Source organism: Pongo abelii, chromosome 6, assembly GCF_028885655.2.
Source record: "Pongo abelii isolate AG06213 chromosome 6, NHGRI_mPonAbe1-v2.0_pri, whole genome shotgun sequence".
Lineage (NCBI taxonomy): Eukaryota > Metazoa > Chordata > Mammalia > Primates > Hominidae > Pongo > Pongo abelii.
Genome location: NC_071991.2, coordinates 25,023,242 through 25,031,199, shown reverse-complemented (window position 1 = coordinate 25,031,199; position 7,958 = coordinate 25,023,242). Strand labels below are relative to the sequence as shown.

At 39.5% G+C, this 7,958-nt stretch overlaps 1 pseudogene; it reads right to left on the bottom strand.

Moving 5' to 3' along the window:
• Nucleotides 1–7,614: 7,614 nt before the first annotated feature.
• Nucleotides 7,615–7,708, bottom strand: LOC129060760 (small nucleolar RNA U13; annotated as a pseudogene).
• Nucleotides 7,709–7,958: the final 250 nt, after the last annotated feature.

The window sequence follows — 7,958 nt, the reverse complement described above, 5'->3', positions numbered from 1 at the left end:
ATTTCATTTTTTGAGACAGGGTCTCACTCTGTCACCATGGCTGGAATGCAGTGGCGAGATCCTGGTTCACTGCAGCCTCAACCTTTCAGGTTCAAGCAATCCACCTCACTCTCCTAAGTAGCTAGGAGGAGTACAGACAACATCACCACACCCAAATATTTCTTCTTCTTTTTCTTTTTTTTTTTTTTTTTTTTTTAAGAGACACAGTCAGTCTCCCTTTGTCACCCAGGCTGGAATGCAATGGCACAATCTCGGCTTACTGTAACATCTGCCTCCTGGGTTCCAGTGATTCTCATGCCTCAGCCTCCAGAGTAGCTGGGATTACAGGCATGCACTACAACACCCAGCTAATTTTTCTATTTTTTGGCCAACATAGTGAAACCCTTTCTCTACTAAAAACACAAAAATTAGCTGGGTGTGGTGATGCATGCCTGTAATCCCAGCTACTTGGGAGGTTGAGGCAGGAGAATCGCTTGAACCTGGGAGGCATAGGTTGCAGTGAGCCGATTTTATGCCACTGCACTCCAGCCTGGGCGACAAAGTGAGACCTTGTCTCCAAATAAAAAAAGGCCAAGGAAGGATTGTAAAAGACTAAAAAGACATACAATCAAAATGCAATGCGTGATTCTGAATTGGACTCTGAACTATATAAGATATTAAACTTACTATATACTATTATATTAGTAAGTATAAGTATATATTTACTAATACTATATACTATTAATGTACAGATCTTATAAGTTAATAGTTTTCAATATTATCAGGACAACTGACAAAAATCTGAGTAAGATCTGTACATTAACAGTATTGTTGTAATCCCATTATTTTGGGAGGCCAAGGCTGGTAGATCACCTGAGGTCAGGAGTTCGAGACCAGCCTGGCCAACACAGTGAAACCCCATCTCTACTAAAAATACAAAAATTAGCCGGGAGTGGTGGCGTGTGCCTATAGTCCCAGTTACTTGGGAGGCTGAGACAGGAGAATTGCTTGAACCTGGGAGACGGAGGTTGTGGTGAGCCAAGATTGTACCACTGCACTCCAGCCTGGGCAACAGAGTGAGACTCCATCTCAAAAAAAAAAAACAGTATTGTATCTAAGTAAAATTTTCTAATTCAAACAATTATACTATGATTATGTAAATGAATGTATTGATTCTTAGGAAATATACACTGAAGTCTTTAGGAGTAACAGGCTGTTGCCTATAACTTATTCTCCAATGGTCCAGAAAAAAAAGTGTTATATATAGAAAGAATGAATGATAAAGCAAATGTGACAAAAGCAACAACTGGTAAATTTGAGTGAAGAGCATATAGGACTTCGCTATATAATTCTTGCAACTTTTCTTTACTTCTTTATTTTGAGACAAAGTCTCTGTCATCCAGGCTGGAGTGGGGAGGCATGATTAGGGCTCACTGCAGCCTCTACCTCCTGGGCTCAAGCGATCTTCCCACCTCAGCCTCCCCAGTAGCTGGGACTACAGGCACATGCCACCATGCCTGGTTAACCTTTTGTATTTTTTGTAGAGACAGGTCTCACTATGTTGCCCAGGCTGGTCTCGAACTCCTGGACTCAAGTGATCCTCCCACATTGGCCTCCCAAAGTGCTGGGATTATGCCTGGCCTTTTTGTAACTTTTCTGTAAGTCTGAAATTATATTTCAAAATGAAAAGTTAAACAACAGGGATCAACTACTCATTTTCCCTTTTTACTAAATTGCGCCAAGCTGGTGTGCTTCTGCAAGCTTCCTTACCACTGTTTCTTCTTGCTGCTGTCATTAACTCCAGCTGCCTCTGGCTTTCCTGTCTATTTTACACCAAACTGTCAGAAAAGAGGCCCAGGCAGGGCTGAAAGCTTTTACTACACAGTAAATGGCATAAGATTTGTGACAGCTAAATTACTCTTCAGAACAGCTTTCTACTGTGTTTTAAGGTTAGCAACAATCAGTAACTCTAAATCTCTTATAAAGCTCTGTGAATAAGTTTTGCTTTCACATTACCATTTCCATCATCTCTAGATCTTCAAAATCATAAATAATATGTTCTAAAATATCTCTGTCAGACACAAAACCTAATGCTCTGAACACAATAATGATGGGAACTTCTTGCTTGATATATGGTAGAGTTGCCACAATGCACTAACCAATAGCACTCTTTTTTGCACCCTAGAAAAATAAACTATCATTAGAACATGAATATACAAAAGCTCACAGCAATAGAAACACATCAAGAGAACTACATTATATATATATATTCTTTGTGCATATTTCAAAAGAAGCATGCCTCCCAATGCTGTGAGGAACCTGCTATGACTGCTTTTCAAAACCACTGAAACAAGTGTACTAATTTTACACACAGGCTGGTCACAGACCTGAGAGAACTTCCATTCTCTCCTATCTGCCTGCCAAGATTCTCTCAGAATTACCCAATACTGTATTTGCAAATCACTTTTGGCTGCAACAAAAATGTGAATACTGATTCCTCACCCTCTCCAATCTAGCCCCCCTCTAAAACTAAACCTGTGGAAGAAATCAATAAATAAGAGGTTAAAAAAAAGAGACAACATGGATAGACAAATATGGAAAAAAGCTAAGCACACAATGAAAAATAAATATTAAATCAGAGTTGGTCTGTGAGGCATTTCCTTGTTTCAATGTTTCAAAACTAATAGCCCTTTTCACACAGCTTCTTTTTTCCAATTTCTCCCTCTTTAATTGCACACACATACAAAAACAAATTAAAAAGTACTAACCTATGATATATCTGATTTCTCAGTTTTAATCATATTTGTTTGCTTCAATATCAATTTCACTCTATCGTCCCTTGGCCTCATAACCCTGCGTTATTATAATCCCTCTAATAACTTCAGTCATCTTCCTCCTCCCACCACAGGCCTCCTTCAGAACTCCTCTCATGGGCTTGTTCAGTAACAACTTTTCATAAATGACACCCAAATCTTCATCTGGAGCTTTTTCCTGTCCCCTCAGCCCCCATATCTCCAATTGCCAATTGGTCGTTTCTACATGGGCGTCAATTATTCCATTTAGTCTATTATTTGTTTCATCATGGATCCTATTTCAGAACAAGCAGAACATTAAAAAATAATATAGCCAGGCATATTGGCTCACGCCTGTAATCCCGGCACTTTGGGAGGCCAAGGTGGGAGGATTGCTTGAGCCCAGCATTTCAGGACCAGCCTGGGCAACATAGTGGTACCTCATCTCTATAAATATTTTTAAAATTTTAGGCCGGGCATGGTGGCTCATGGGCCGGGCGCAGTGGCTCATGCCTGTAATCCCAGCATTTTGGAAGGCCGAGGTGGGCGGATCACCAGAGTTTGGGAGTTCGAGATCAGCCTGGCTAACATGGTGAAACCCCATCTCTACTAAACATACAAAATTAGCTGGGCATGGTGGCACATGCCTGTAATCCCAGCTACTCAGGATGCTGAGGCAGGAGAATCTCTTGAACCCTGGAGGCGGAGGTTGCAGTGAGCCGGGATCGAGCCCTTGTACTCCAGACTCGGTCTCCAAAAAAAAAAAAATTATTTAAAAGAAAAAAAAATTATGTCTGCAACATGCAATCTCCAAAAATCTTACCTAAAACTGAACTTATTATATTCTCTCCTGAATCAATTACTCAAAGTTCACCACTCTCCTGGAACCTCAGAATACAAACCATAGTATCTTAATTGACTCATCCTTTTATCTTACCAAACCTATCATCAAATCCAGATCATTTTCCTTTCTCTGCCTCTAATTAATTCATTTTGTTCAGAGTTGCCATGATAGTCTCCCTAATATACTGTTTATGTCTTTGCCCTCTGGATGCACAAAGAATGCACATCACAATCACCTGGGGACCTCTTTCAAATACTTGTACCTGGGCTCCATTCCACCCCCATTCCCTCTGTTGCACTTGGAAGAGCCTTAGGTTATTGATGTGAACCTTTAGTTAAGATCCACTAATTCAGATCCACCCTGATCATCTACTTGTCACTCGCTATTCAGCATACTTCATCCAGCTCAGTCAGAGCTATCTTCCAGTGATTCTCCAAACACTCATCCCCACTCTCCTCTAATAAGAATGTCCTTCCAGTTTCTCTCTGCTTATATAAATCCATACCATCTTTCAAAGTATAAGTCAAGTCCCATCTTCTCTATTAAGTTTCATGAACTGGTCAGGGGTGGTGGCTCATGCCAGCACTTTGGAAGGCCAAGGCAGGCATGTCACTTGAGCTCAGGAGTTCGAGACCAGCCTAGGCAACATAGTGAAACCCTGTCTCTACTAAAAATACAAAAATTAGCTAGCTGTGGTGGAGCATACCTATAATCTAACTACTTGGGAGGCTGAGGCACAAGAATCACTTGAGCCAGAAGGTGGAGGTTGCACTGAGCCAAGATCGCACCACTGCACTCCAGCCTAGGCAACAGAGTGAGACCCTGTCAAAAAAAAAAAAAAAAAAAATCTTTGCATGGACCACACCATACTAGTAATCTCATTCTCCTCCAAATTTCTATAAAACTGTTATATGGAATAGGTGTCATTTGGCCTCTGCACTGTGTTCCTACCATTTAATGTCTAAAGCTTGTATTCCCAATAAAACCATCACTTTCCGTTTTTTCTTTTTTTTCTTTTTTTTTTTTTTTTTTTTTGAGACAGGGTCTGGCTCTGTCACCCATGCTGGAGTGCAGTGGCACCAATCTGGGCTCACTGCAACCTCAGCACTCAAGCCATCTCCCCACCTCAGCTTCCCGAGTAACTGGGACTACAGGCGCCTGCCACCACATCCAGCTAATTTTTGGGTTTTTGTTGTTTTGCTGGAGAAAGTGTTTTGCCATGTTGCCCAGGCTGGCCTCATATCCCAGGCTCAAACAATCCACCCACCTCAGCCTCCCAAAGTGCTGGGATTACAGGCATGAGCCACCACACCTGGCCACCTTTTCAATAAGGATTGTGTGTTTTAATGATCTCTTACAATACCTAGCAGTGTTGTGCACATGGGAAGAATGCTTATCTTACACATTTTATGTTTTACAAATAAAATATTATGAAAACATGCTGGGTATGCTAAGTACCCTAATTTGATCACCACACATTGTATACATGTATCAAAATATCACACTGCATCCCACACATGCATAATTATTAAATTAAATTGAAAATAAAGCTTTTTTAAAAATTACAAAAAACAAATGGAAACATTACTTACCAAAAACCATTCACATATAAAAACCAGTTTAATTATTTAAAACACCTGGCCAGGTGCAGTGGCTCACGCCTATAATCCCAGCACTTTGGGAGGCTGAGGAGGGTGGATCACAAAGTCAGGAGATCGAGACCATCCTGACCAACATGGTGAAACCCCATCTCTTCTAAAAAACACAAAAAATTAGCCGGGTGTGGTGGTGCGTGCCTGTAGTCCCAGCTACTCAGGAGGCTGAAGTAGGGGAATCACTTGAACCTGGGAGGCAGAGGTTGCAGTGAGCCGAGATCAGGCCACTGTACTGCAGCCTGACGACAGGGCAAGACACCGTCTAAAAAAAAAAAAAAATATATATATATATACACATACACACACACGAACTGAAATAGAGGTTTTCCAGGATAACCATAAAGATTAAATTAAGCAATCTGAGTAACAGAATTGGCATACAGCAAATATTTAAGAACTGCTAGCTACTACTAGATTCCATTATTATAAGCAACCTATGCTTATAACTATACCAATGATCTACAGCTTCTAAGCTGGTAGCCATTGATTCCTGCCTCCTCCTATTGCCCTTGTAATACCTTCCTCACAGTGTGAGCTGGACATACTGACTTGCAACTAACAAAAACAACATGGCAAAAATGACAGGATGTTGCTACCACTTTTAAATTGTAAAAGACATTCCCGCCTTGCTCGTACTCTCTGTCTGTGGCTCTTTTTGCTTATTTCTCTGAAGAAGCAAGCTGCTATGCTGCTGTCAGCTGCTATACTCAGAGGCCCACATGGCAAGGAACTCAGAAAGGCTTCCAGCCAACAGCGAGCAAAGACCTGAGACTCAGTCCAACAGCCAATGATGAACTAAATCCTGCAGACAACCATGTGAATAACTCTTGAGATTATGGCAGCCCAGGGAAACACCTGATTACAGCCTCGTGAGAGATGCCTGGCCAAAAGACCCAGCTAAGATGCATCCAGATGCCTGACTCACAGAAGCTGTGAGATGATAAATGTTGCTAGAGGAGTAATTTGTTACACAGCCATAGGTAAACAATACAATATATAACAACAGTATGCTCCAGAAAAGCTTTTTTGGACCAAGAATGCAGTCTAGTAAATTTTAAAACAAGACGCAAAGGAATAAACCCAAATAACATCATATCCAGTCCATACCTGTCCTCCTCTTGCCAGCATGCTAACCCATATAGTACTGGTGGGTCGGGAAGAATTCTCCAGACATGATCTACAGTCTCCTGTGCAGGCATATTTAGAATCCTTTCTGGCAAACACATAAACTGTGTTTGTTGCCATTTTCTCTTGGGCAATCAGAACCTATTTGGACAATAGAAAGTTACAGCCATAAAATCCCAAAGGTCACTGAAGAGAAAAGAGAGTAAAATCTGCATCTTAATTTGATCTGATCATATAGGCTCACAGAAATATTTAATTCTTCAACTCTACAAACTCCATTTTGCATAAATGCTTCATAGAAATATATAAGCTCCAAAGTTGACCAAAACTGGATAAATTTCCAGTGCATACTATACACAGCTAAATAAAGCTTTGGTTTATATAAGTTTAGCTGTCATACCCTAAATAAGTCAACTGTCACTGCCAGGTTATCCTGCATGAAAATCTTTCTTTTTTTTTTCATTTCAACTTTAAACTAAACTGAATTTTAACTACCATTTTGTAATTTTTTAAAATAATGTTACTATACCTTTTCTCATCCATTAATAATGAAACAGCCACCAGGATCCAAAGTTAACTCACAAAGATCAAGATCTGTCAAGCCATTCAAAAGGCAGTAAGTTGACCACAACATAATTGGAATTTTTCCTATAAAAGTTTTCTGATGCTGAGTCTGAAGTTGTTCTTCACCTTCTTTAATGACTGTTTTTGTTATATCAACATAAAGCGGAGCAGAATACCTTTGAAAATAAAAGTAGATCACAGTTAAGCAATAGGGTATCTGTTAAAACAAATCCTCAAGTGGTTAAAGTTACGTTTTCAGAATTCTATTTCAGTATCTGCTGCTGACAAGGAGAAACTCTTTCTTAGGTGATATTTCTTAATCTAGCTTCATTGGGCATCATTGGTGAAGGAGCACCATCTCTTTCCCAATAAGCAGGCTTGGAAATATAAATTTGTTCAAACTTCAGCAAATATCTTGGCTGAAATTAAACAAAAAAACATGAAAAGGGTAAATAATTTTTTCCATCAAAGTTTTAATGATTCCATTTTAATTGACATTAACATTTTAAGTAGAAGAAGCTCTACAAACTGGCAAAATTAATCCATTTTACTGAAATGGGGACTTCCCAAAGTCAATATCCATACTGCATAGACATCAAGTTTTAAACCAAATCACTTTCTCTTTTTTTCCTCTTTTCTTAAAAATTTTTTTTCACATCAGACAGGTAATGTGCTAACGAGGTTTATAACAAGGTTTAAGGAAGGCACATCTCACACCCAATCATCACACTTATCAACTACAAAAGGATCTACTAATTGCTTTCTTAAGGCAGAAGACAAAAATAGACTTAATATACCAAAAGTAAATAAAGACTGTACACATCATGTGCTCTGAGTTTATATCAAACAGTTAAAATGGATTTACATTAGTGATCTATATAGTTTCATGTGCCCTCTCCTTGGTAAGGGTCATCAAAAATACAAAGTGACCAGAGAACAAAGATAACAAATGCAGACAACTAGAACTGTGCTCTAATCTAATCAATAGAACATTTTAAA